Raw genomic sequence first — 12980 nt, 5'->3', positions numbered from 1 at the left:
AAAGAGGAGAAATGGAGGTACCAACTTAAACATACCAATTTAAACATTCCATATTTCATATGATTATTATAAAACTCAAATTAGAAACAAAGAACTTTCATTATTTCAAGTAATACTTTGTTCCTCACCCCTTTCCATTATCAAAATATTTTATTTAGCCTATCAAGAGAAAAATTCTCTTCTTGACAAGGAGATATTGTCAGATCACATGCAGACATGTTCGTATGTCTCTGTATATAAAATTTCTAGGTGACATTTCAAAATAAAGACATGCAAACATTCATGCACATATACTCTTTTTGTTGTTGGACAAACAGAATTATTTCCTCTATTTTCTTTCTGTATTTATTGTTATTCTTTGAGTTTTTAGGGTAAAGATTGATTCAAAGTGACAACTTATCATGTTTATATATTGCAGATATACTTAATGCAGGTATAAAGAAAAATGTTTTTGAAACATAATTTCATTAGCAATGGAGGAAAAAAAATAATTTTTTCCTTTTTTTTTCTTTCTCCTCTCCCTCTCACTTTTTTCTTTCATGCAAACAAATATGCATCTCATTCAACAAAAATGCACCATAGATACACATATTCACACATATGCATGTACACAAAAGTGTACTTATATAAATATAAATATATAATATAACAGTAAATGCATAGCAACTTTCAAAGAAGAGTGGGTGAAGATCTGTATGTTTTTTTTTAATATCTGTGTCAATTCAATATGTAAAGGAATACAAAAAAATTGAGGGATGGAGTTGTAGAGTAGTCCACAACCCCACAATTAATTCAGTTTACCTAATATTTATGTATAGCATTGAATGTTGCTATGGAGAATTGTAATATATTGCCCATTCTAGCTCTCTTCTCCCTTCTGGTAAAAAGAAGATCAGAGTTTTGTCTCTGGGACCAGAGAAGAACCCTGAATCACTAGAGCTTCAAATAATTCAAGAAACTTTAAGACACATGTAAGAATCTTCACTTCAAGTTTTAAGGTTTTATTTAGGAGAGTAATGTCCAATAAAATTAGACAGAGTTTTGATGACTCTCAGAAAGAGATAAGTAAGAAGAAAGAAAGAAAAAAAAAGAAAGAGAAAGAAAAAAGAGAAAAAAAGAAAGAAAGAAAGAAAGAATGAAAAGAGGGAGGGAGGGAAGGAGAGAAGAAGGAAGGAAGAGAGGGAGGGAGGGAAGGAGAGAGGAAGGAAGGAAGGAAGGAAGAATGAGAGGGAGGAAGGAAGGAAGGAAGGAAGGATGAGAGGGAGGGAGGGAGGAAAGAAGGAAGGAAGGAAGGATGAGAGGGAGGGAGGGAGGGAGAGAGGAAAGAAGAATGGAGGAAAGAAGATAGATAGCTAGATAGACAGATAGATAGATATCCATCCATACACAAAACCCCAAACAAGTACTCCATTACACATGTCCTAATACTGACAGTTTGGCAGACAAAGAGAAGAAGGTCATTTATAAAAGGGAATTCAATTTGCAAATATTCATCAACCTTGGAAAAGAGAACAATAGTAGATATAAAACTAAGTCCTGTTTCCAAGGATGGGGAGTCAAGAAGGAAAAAAATGGAATAGAAGTTTAGCAGGTCAAATTAAAAAGCGGCATAGTAAAGAAAACAGAAAATTCTTGCCAGACAGATTACTTCTTGAGTGGATCAATGATTCAGATGAAACTTTGCAATTTTACTCACTTTGGATCATTGTCTTTCACTTATAATAAGCTTATTGTTTACCCAAGGCCCCTCTTATATTTATGAAACTCAATGGGTTCCAGATATTTCTTTGATCTCCAACGTAGCTCCCACTTCTCATAATTCTTTAGGTTGTTCTTTCAACTAAGAAAATCTATACATCTATATTCCAGGCAACATAAGGCTTCATAGAGAAGATCTGCTTGAGTATGTTAGATGACAAAAGGATAGAGCATTGGATCTTGATTCAGAAATAACAATTCAGATCTAGTCTCAGACAATGATTTGTGTGTGACTTTGGGAAAGTAATTTAATCTTTCTTTGCTTCAGTTCCTTCAAATGTAAAATGGGGGTAAAAATAGCATCTGCCTCCTGGGGTTGATTTGATTATCATGTTTAATAAAATTTTCAAAATGCTTAGCACAATGGCTGATACATAAATAGTGTATAAATTGCTGTTGGCAGTGGTTGTGGTTTTGTAATTATTAGGGTTGTTGTGCTTGTTATTACGGTTATATTTTTCTGTTAGATTCAGTAGGAGATAAACAACAAAATCAACACTAAAAAAAATTCAGATTCAGTTTCTCCATCCATAAAATAAGAGGATCAGACAAAAATATAAAGTTCTTTCTGTTGGAATCTTTATAAACTGCTAACTAATTAGAGTTGATCTAATCTTACAAGAAGATATTTTGGGCCAGAACCTGAAACAAGATACTAAGTAGAACTAATTAGTACAATGCTTGTGTTTGCATCTTTACTCATCAGAGTTCACAAGTTTGCCAGATTCACAAAGTAAACTTTGTACCTTTGTGAGTTCACACCTCCCTTAAAGCTCTTTGGGCCAGAGAGCACTATGGGAGAAAACCCACAATCCCTCTCTTGAAGGAGCATAAATAGAGCTTCAATGGGCCAGTCAAAGAAGTCCTTCAGAGTGAAGAAGCTACAAGTCGAGAGTTCAGTGGACAACCAGATTCATCTTCATCTCACACCACTGTAGTTGGTGGCTGGGCTCCTGCACTTCCCCCACTGAGACCAAACTGGTCTGAAAGACTCACCAGAAAGCTAGCCGAGCCCCAAATGAAGGAGACAAGAGATTCATTCCATTTCTGTGCTGGTTGGAGGCTGAAGAAAGCAGAGGCAGAGGCTAAAGGACAGAACCTTTGGATTTGGAGACATTTGGAGGGCTCTAAGCTAAACCGGCTGTGTTTTGAGAAGAACAAGAACTCCAACATTTGAACTCCAACATCTTTCCAGTTCTGAAATGTGAAGGTTTCAGGTTTGTTTTTGTTGTTGTTTTACCTTAAACATATGTCAGATGATTTTTGAAAATTTTGATTAACTCTAATGTAAACAAGAACATATAGGGGTTCTTTAAAGAGTTATGTGCCACTGCCACTGAAACAAATGCATCATTCTATTGAACTGGGATCATGTTCTGTTCAAACCATAGAAAAGATTTCTCAAATCCCCAGAGATTATTGACAAATTTGACAATAGTCTTGATTATATGCTTTCTCAAAGAGCTGATTTTAAACCAGATTGCTTAAAGATTATATATGAATGGCAAATTTATCATTAGTTACAAATTTGAACCCTTTGGAGTCTTAGCAGAAGAAGCTTTAGTCATTACCTCAGTTTTCCACAGAGATCTGAAATTGGGGGAGGGGAGTTAGTAAGAATTTAAAAGGCAGCCATTCATTTTATCGATAGGCCTAGTTCAAATATCTGTGGTTATTTAAGTTTGACAGCTTATAATAAATGTAAATAGCAATTGTTTTCTATTATGGGCCAGAACTTGAAACAAGGTGCTAAGTCACTGGAATTGATAGAAACAATGATTATGTACCTAGTACTATTAGAGTTCACACCTTTAAGAGAGCATATATAAGCTAGGAGCTTCAACCAGGATGCACTTTGGAAGATTCACAAGTCAGGATTCGTGGAGAAGATTCACAAGTCACAAGCCCACTCTCTTGGAGGCGAAGTCAGATTCTTTCCACCTTTCTGAGGGAGCTAGAGGCTGAAGCTGGCAGAGATAAAGGACTAGCAGCAAGAACTCTCATAACCAACGAGAGAGATAGGCCTCTATTAAAGCTAACCAGGCCCCAGGAAAAGATTCAAGACTTTGAAAAAGAAAATAAGGATCAGGACTTTTAACTCCTGTCTGCATTTGAAGAGATTATTGATCTGAACTGAAACAAAGGCTGTTTCCAGAAGCCCCCCAAGAAACCTGTTCCTGGAGAACATTATATTTTAGAGAAGAGAATATTACAGTTTTCTACTCTGGCAAGAAACTCTGAGTGTCTTCCTCTTCTGGAAGGATAGCTTTAAAATGGTAAATTGGATTACCTTTAGTCTCAAGCCTTTAATCACTGAATAGTTATGGGCCCAGATAAATTAAGAGTTGGGAAAGATCTTAATTTAGAAAATCCAAGGTTATCCTGGATCATTGCCATTAATTTTGTCCTCTGTCTACCCACAGGTAGACAATGATGACTAGAAGGAGAGAGTGGCAGACAATGTGCAGGCCTGACTCACTATAAAAATACAATTCATGTGCAAGTAAAGACTTCAGCTTGTGATGTCATTGATCTTCTTTGAGAATGAAGGTTTATATGCCTAAAGGGCTACCATACTGAGCATATTCTTTGATCCAGCATTGTCTCTATTGGGTCTATATCATAAAGAAATCATAAAAAAAAAAAGGAAAAAAGAACACAGATGTGGAAACATGTTTGTAGCAGTCCTCTTTGTAGTGGCAAAAAACTAGAAAATGAATGGATGCCTATCAGTTGGGGAATGGCTGAATAAGTAATGGTATATGAATAAGTAATGGAATAATATTGTTCTATAAGAAATTATCAACAGGGTTATTTCAGAAAGGCCTGGAGAGATTTACATGAACTATGATGCTAAGGAAAGTTGAGTAGAACCAAAAGAACATTGTACACAACAAGAAGAAGATTATATGCTAATCAATTCTGAGGGGCTTGGCTCTTTTCAACAATGAGATAATTCAAACCAATTCCAATAGACTTGAGATAGAGAAAGACATCTGCATCCAGAAAGAAAATTATGGGGACTGAATGTGAATCACAACATAATATCTTCACCTTTTTTTGGTGTTATTTGATTGTTTTTTTTTTTTTTTTCTTTTTCATTTTTGTCCTTTTTGATCTGACTTTTTCCCACACAATAAATCTAAAAATATATTTAGAAGAATTGAACATGTTTAACCTATTTTGAATTACTTGTTGTCCAGGAGATGGGACGGGGGATAGGAGGGAGAAAACTTTGGAACTCAAATTTGCAAGGGTGAATGTTGAAAACTATCTTTGCATATATTTTGAAAATAAAAAGCTATTATTGAAGAAAAAAGAGAATCTAGATTGAAAACAACAAAAAGGATACGATTGCATTTGTTTTAGCTCTCTGGAAAGAGGTAAAATTTCCCCAATATAGCATTTCCCCAATATAGCTGATGTAGTAATTCAGTGGAGCTATTTTCCCAGTCTTAGTTGGGATGTATACATAGTTGTCCATTAACTAGAGTATGTCTTTTCTGGAGGCTATGTAAAGTAGTTGTCAGTAGGAACTAGGAATTTGAGAAGGGAAAAGGAAAAGGAGCTGGAAATTTCCCTGAGATAGTTAACATTCAGTTTTATATAATATGGTATCATGATTTAGAAGACTATTATGCTAAACATGAAATCAGTATGGTTTTGGTTTAAATACTACTTTTGATATTCATTAATTGTTTGATCCTAGACAAGTCATTTGACTTCTCAGTGACTCATATAACTTTCTACAATTTATTCATATACATCAAAGCTATTAATTGCATTAGTCATCTTTTGCATATTCAAATACACACAAACATACACACACGTACACACACATGTAAACGAAATATTCCAGATTGCTATCTTCTTCTCTGGTATGCAGAGAACACATTTATAGATTACTATTCATTTCTGCCTCTCATGGACAAACTGAAGACAAACAAGTATCATAGGCATCAGACTGATAAATTTTCAGAGAGGAAAGAAACAGATGAGATCTTTGAGCTCTGGTATTTCATTTTGAAGAAATTGAATTCCAGAGAGATTTTCATATTGATTTAGCTCCTAGGTGGCAGATCAAGGATTAGAAAACAGGTATCCCAGCTATTGGTCTTCTTCTGCATATTCCATTCTTTCTAATTCTCCACTAACAATGGGACAATAGTATTTAGTGAAAGGTACATGGATACGTGAATCTAGTCTGTCACATGATTGTTGATAGCAACAATTGGCATTCAATAAGGAGATATTGTTGAAGAATAAAGGCACTTTAATTTTATAAGCCTCCTTATCATCTTTTATTTTCCTTTTTTTTTTTTTTTTTAACTCTTTTCGGATTTTGGTCTCTGGTTAGTGAGTACTCTAGCTTGCACCCAGGATCAATGTCACATGTTGGTCATCTGCATACTATAGTCATTTGCCCTTCTTTCATTCACTAACCAAGAATCTGGTGTCCTATCTCTGAATTCTGAATGGGGTGCTTTCCTCTTATTGTGCCTAAATTAACCTCTCTCTCTAGAGTTTCTGGTCATCCCCAGGGAATGTTACCTGAGTTCCAATCTTCCTTTATATTCTATATCTCAGGATTTAACAACTGGTATCCTAGGAAGTGATTGTTGATCAATAATATAATCTTATCTTGTCCATAGTACACCATACCCAATCATTTCCATGCTATGACATTGTCCCACATTGCCTTTCAAACTCTAGTTCTGAGAATATTAATCTAATGAACATTTTAATTTTATAATTGCTTAGAAATATGTCCCAATTATATCCCAAAGAAATACTAAAGAAGGGAAAGGGACCTGTATGTGCCAAAATGTTTGTAGCAGCCCTGTTTGTAGTGGCCAGAAACTGGAAAATGAATGGATGCCTGTTGGAATCCTTACTAACTGCTAAGTAATTAGAGTTGATTTAATCTTACAAGAAGATGTTTTGGGCAGTAGAACTACCATAGATGCCCATCAATTGGAGAATGGCTGGGTAAATTGTGGTATATGAATGTTATGGAATATTATTGTTCTGTAAGAAATGACCAGCAGGATGAATACAGAGAGGCTTGGAGAGACCTACATGAACTGATGCTAAGTGAAATGAGCAGAACCAGGAGATCATTATACACTTCGACAACGATATTGTATGAGGACATATTTTGATGGAAGTGGATTTCTTTGACAAAGAGACCTGAGTTTCAATTGATAAATGACGGACAAAAGCAGCTACACCCAAAGAAAGAACACTGGGAAACGAATGTGAACTATCTGCATTTTTGTTTTTCTTCCCGGATTATTTATACTTTCTGAATCCAATTCTCCCTACGCAACAAGAGAACTGTTCGGTTCTGCAAACATATATTGTATCTAGGATATACTGCAACATATCCAACATATAAAGGACTGCTTGCCATCTAGGGGAGGGGGTGGAGGGAGGGAGGGGAAAAAAAATCGGAACAGAAATGAGTGTCAATATAATGTAATTATTAAATAAAAAATTAAAAAAAAAAAAAAAAAAAAGAAATATGTCCCAATAAACTACCCAGTGGTTTCAATGACCATTCCTTCTTATTTCCCTTTCTTCTTTTTCAATTTCTCCCCAAGATGAGGTGACCTTTATTAGAAAATGCAATATTCCTGAGTGTAGGAACTTTCTTGTTATTTATGTTTGTTTTCCTAACACTTAAGACAATTTTATACAAATAGTTAACATTTTTTTTTTTTTTTTTTTGCTGAGCAATTGGGGTTAAATGACTTTATCCAGGGTCACACAGTTAGACAGTTAACAATCTTAAAACAATAAATGTTTTAGAACTTGTCGGGTTCTTTAAAGTCAATTGTATTATATTGTACATGAGGAATGTTTGTTCAGGAATTGAATCACAACCTATAGCTTTATAATGTTCAATTAGTTGCTCTCCCACTAGTTCCCACATATTTAGCTCTAATTTGTCTTCCTTAGATAGCCAAGGAGACGTGCAATCTAATATATTTAAGAGTCCAGTGATCTGCTTCCAAGTTACCAACAAACCTTGCTTCTTTATTAACCTAATTATCCATTCTGTATATTTCCCTTGGGATGGGGGAAACAAATACTAAGAAAAGATCTTAGTATTTGCTCCATTTCAGCTAAAAAAATAAAAGTAACTTGTTTAGTCCTTACCAAAGTTTCCTGCTTATCTATTTTTATACTCACCCTATTTCTGGGTCACAGGGACTTATCCACTGAACTCATCATCCTGTCAGCAGAAACTGCTGAGTGGAAATCCTTATATCCACATTCAGGTGTCAACATGTAATGTTCGTTCTAGGTTTTTGGAGGTCCTCTGGAAGGGCCTTGGTCTCTGAAGGACAGACACCACAAGAATGGATAAGAATAGAGTACAAAGTCTTTATTGTCTCTTACACAGTCTTGTGTGTGTCATAGTTTAACCTAGTATCCTCCAGCAGTCTGACAGTCTGACAGTCTCAACCATTGTCCCAGTCTGACTTCTTCCCCAGTTTAAATACCTTATTATAATTACATCAAAACAGTATACTGAATATGTGTGAACTAGAGAACCATTACATCACCATACTAGGTATATATGTGAACTTTAGAACCATTATCTCTTCAATTCCACTGAGTTAACACCTTGTTTCAAGTATACTTCTCCAGAGTTCTGCCTCTGTACACATAACTTATCCAGCCATTCTCCAACTAATGAGTATTCACTCAGTTTCCAGTTCTTTGCCATTATAAAAGGGGTGTGACAAACATTTTTGCAAGTATGGGTCCTTTTCTCTTTTTTATATCTATGGGATACAGGCCCAGTAGAGACACTGCTGGATCAAAGGTACACACAGCCTGATGGGCCTTTGGAAATAGTTCCATAATCTGCATCTATTTTCAAACTGTTTATATTAAATTGGAATTGTTATTTTAATTTTTGATAGAATTTGTGGTGTTCTTCTTTTCTCAAATACAATCTTTCTCTCTGGGAGCAGGTTTCTTGGGGAGGTTTTCTGGAGGCAGCCTTAGTTTCGGTTCAGAGTAACAATTACTTCAAAATGCAGCCAGGTGTTAAAGTAGTTTTTTATTGTTTCTCCCAAAATAGCCCAGTTAGCTTTCTTTGGTTCCGAGAGCTCTTGTTCTTAGCTTCAGTCTCCCTCTGAATCTTGGTTCTGCCTGACTGCAGATTAGTTTCTTAATCTCCGGAATTGAACTCTCACTCTGTCAATCTTCCAAAGTGACTTCCGGCTCTAGGTCAGCAACTACTTGTGGCTTCTTCTGAACTGATGCTCCTCCACTCTGAATCTTTTCAACTGACCTTGCTGACTGAGCTCAGCTGTTTTTATGCTCTCTCAAAGGTTGACTCCTCCTTTGAGAGTGGGATTATGGGAGGTGTGAATTCACAAAGTTATAAAGTTAACTTTGTGAATCTCCTATACTTGTGAACTCCAATGAGTACTTAAATACATTAGTGAGCTAGAGAATTTGCTAAGTACCATGCTAAATTAGGCAATTGACTTTATCACTTTGTAAGGATTCTAACAAGAATTCATTTGTGAATCTATCTGATCCTGGATATTTTTTCCTGTAAAGTTCTTTAATGATTATTTCAATTTCTTTTACTAATTTAATTTAGAAATTCTATTTCTTTTTTTTTTTTTAAATTTTTCCAAATAAATGTAAAGATAGTTTTTAACTTTAAAAAAAAAAAATTATTTAGGGCAGGTAGTTGACATAGTGGATAGAGCATCAGCACCAAAGTCAGGAGGACTTGAATTCAAATCTGGCTTCAGACACTTAACACTTCTAGCTGTGTGACTCTGCGCAAGCCACTTAACCCCAATTGCCTCAGCAAAAAAAAAAAAAAAAAAAAATATATATATATATATATATATATATATATATATATATATATATATATATATATATATATATATATATATATATATATTACACATCACTTTGTCACTTTGTGAATCATGTTGAGAGAGAAAAGAGAAAAATCAGAGCAAAAGGGAAAAACCATGGGAGACATTAAAAAAAGAATCAGAAAAAAAGAAAAAAGAAATGAACATAGCATGTGCTGATTTACATTCAGTCTCCATAGTTTTTTTTTTTTGTTTGTTTGTTTGTTTGTTTTTTGATTTTTGTTTTTTTGATGTAGATGACATTTTCTATTCAAAGTCTATTGGGATTGCTTTGGATCACTGAACCACTGAGAAGAACCAAACCTTTCATAGTTCATCGTAACACATTCTTGCTGTTGTTGTGTACAATGTATTCCTGATTTTACTTGTTTTGCTTAATATCAGTTCACATAATTCTTTCCAGGGCTTTCTAAAATCAGTTTGTTCATGTTATAGAACAATAATATTTCGTTATCTTCAAATATCACAACTTGTTCAGTCATTCCCCAATTAAAGGGGATCTACTCATTTTCCAACTTTGCTACCCCAAAAAGAAGTGCTATGAACATTTTTGCAGAAGTAGGTTCTTTTCTTTCCTTTATGATTTCCTTGGGATACAGATCCAGTCATGGACCTGCTAGGTCAAACGGTATGCATAGTTTGATAGCCCTGTGCTCATAGCTTCAAATTGCTCTCCAGAATTGCTGATTCATTTCACAACTACACCAACAATGCATTAGTGTTCCAGTTTTCCCTTCCAATAATTTATCATTATATTTTCCTGTCATCTTAGCCAATTTAAGAAATATGAGGTAGTTGTTCAACATTCATGTTTGCAAGACTTTGTGTTTCAAATTTTTCTCCAAACCACTTTTAGCTTTCCCTTCCCAAAGAGAACAAGCAATCAAATATAGATTAAATGTGAGAAATCCTTTTAAATATATTTCCATATTTGTCATATTGTAGAAGAAAAACTATACCAAAATGAAAAAGAAAAAGCAAAGAAAAGATGAAAATGCTAGTCTTTGATTCACATTCAGTCTCCATAATTCTCTCTCTGGATGCAAATGGCATTTTCTATCCTAAATATACTGGAATTGTCTTGAAGCATTGCATTACTAAGAAGACTCAAGTCTGTTTCAATTGATCATCATATAATCTTGTTGTTACTCTCTACAAGTTTCTATGATTCTGCTCATTTCATTTAGCATCAGTTCATGTAAATCTTTACAGATTTTTTTGAAATCAGCATGCTCACCATTTCTTATAAAACAGTAATATTTCATAAACTTCGTGTCTTATAACATTTTCAACCTTTCCCCAGTTGATGTGCATTCACTTAATTTCTAGTTTCTTGCCACTACCAAAAGACCTGCTACAATCATTTTTACATATGCATCATTATCCTGTCCTCTTAAACAATGTGAGAGGCATGAACTGTTTTAATTTGCATCTCTCTAATCAACCCTGATTTATAGCATTATTTTTATGTTTAGAAATGGCATTAATTTCTTTATCTGGAAATCATCTGTTCATATCCTATGATTATTTATCCCTTGGAGAATGAGCTGTACTCTTATAAATTTTGATCATTACTCTATATATTTTAGAAATTAAAGTTTTTATCAGAAACACTGGATGTTAAAAATAATAATAATTTCCTCAGTTTTCTACTTCCCTTCTATTCTCGACTGTATTGGTTTTGATTATGCAAAAGCTTTTTAATTTAATATAATCAAAATGATATATTTTGTATTTTATAATGTTCTCTAATTCTTCTTCAGACATAAATTCTTCTCTTCTTCACAGATCTGACAGAGTATCACTGGCTATATTAATTTGTTTGTAGTATCACCCTTTATTTCTAAATCATGAGCCCATTTCAATCTTATTTTGATGTACAGTGTTAGATGTTGACCAATGCCTTATTAATATCCGATTTTCTCAGAAAGTTTTGTTACATAATGAGTTCTTATCCCATAAGCTGGAGGATTTGGGTTTATCAAACACTAGATTACTAGAGTCATTGACTATTATGTTTTGAGTACTTAATCTATTCTATTGTTTCACTATTCTTATTGCTGAACCATTATCAAATGATCTTAATGACCACTGCAATTCAACATAGTTTTAGGTATGGAATGGCTAATTCACAATTATTTGCATTTTTTTCATTAATTCCATTGATATTCCTGACCTATTTTTCTTCCATATGAATTTTGTTATTATTTTTCCTAGCTCTAGAAAGTATTTTTTTTGACAGTTTGACGCTGAATAAGTAGATTAATTTAGGCAGAATTATCACTTTTATTATATCAACAGCCTACTCATGAGCAATTGATGTTTCCCCCTCCCCCCCAATTACTTAAATTTATTTGTGTGAAAAGCTTTTTTGTAATTGTGTTCATATAGTTCCTGGGTATGTCTTGGCAGGTAGACTCCCAAATACTTTGTATTGTCTATAGTTCTTTTTTGTTTGTTAGCTTTGTTTTTATTTTTGTTTTTTAATGGGATTGCTTTCTACCTCTATTGCTTGTTTCTTGATAACATAGACATAGGCATTCAATCTTTTGAGCTGTTAATCTACATAATTTATATTTATTGTAAATATTCATTAATTTTGCTCAGATTGCCAGATTTATTGGAATATAATTGGGTAATTTTTTTTTCTCATGCTTGCTTTAATTTCTTCTTTGATTGTAATTTCTTGTTACTTTTATTACCAGATATCTGTTTTTTCTTTCTTTTTAAAAAAAAAATCAAATTAATCAATGGCTTATCTATGCTATTGATTTATTCATCCTAAGTGGTACTTTTTATTCTTCATGATCTGTTGCATTCCCATTTTTAGTGCTTTAGCAAAAAATATTATCGAAGTATTTTAAAAATGAACTTTTGTTTCTATAAAATGCCTACATCCTTAAATGAGTTCTGTATTTTCTTGAAGGTAATCCAGCTTTTTCTCCTCTTCCTTTTTAATTATAGAGTCAACTGCTTGTTCATTTTTACTATCTTTCTTATTGAGAAACTCTCTACTGTTTATAATATATACAATTGAATGATATACAAGAAATAAACAGTTTTAATTCATGTGACTTCTTCTGTATAATTAGCTAAGTGAAACTTACTACTATTCACTTATAAAATATTTTGATGCTGATGAAATTATTGTGTGAACCAATGCTGATTCCATCTTGTGACTCATTTCTAGAGTTAATTCACTTCCCTTTCTATAAAATTTAGGGAATTAGTCTTATTTCTGTCTTGTGAGGGAAAAAAAATACTTCAATCATGAGAATTGTAAAAAATTACTTTTTTGTATTG

Source organism: Antechinus flavipes, chromosome 1, assembly GCF_016432865.1.
Source record: "Antechinus flavipes isolate AdamAnt ecotype Samford, QLD, Australia chromosome 1, AdamAnt_v2, whole genome shotgun sequence".
Classification (NCBI taxonomy): domain Eukaryota; kingdom Metazoa; phylum Chordata; class Mammalia; order Dasyuromorphia; family Dasyuridae; genus Antechinus; species Antechinus flavipes.
Note: the sequence above shows the minus strand (reverse complement) of the source record.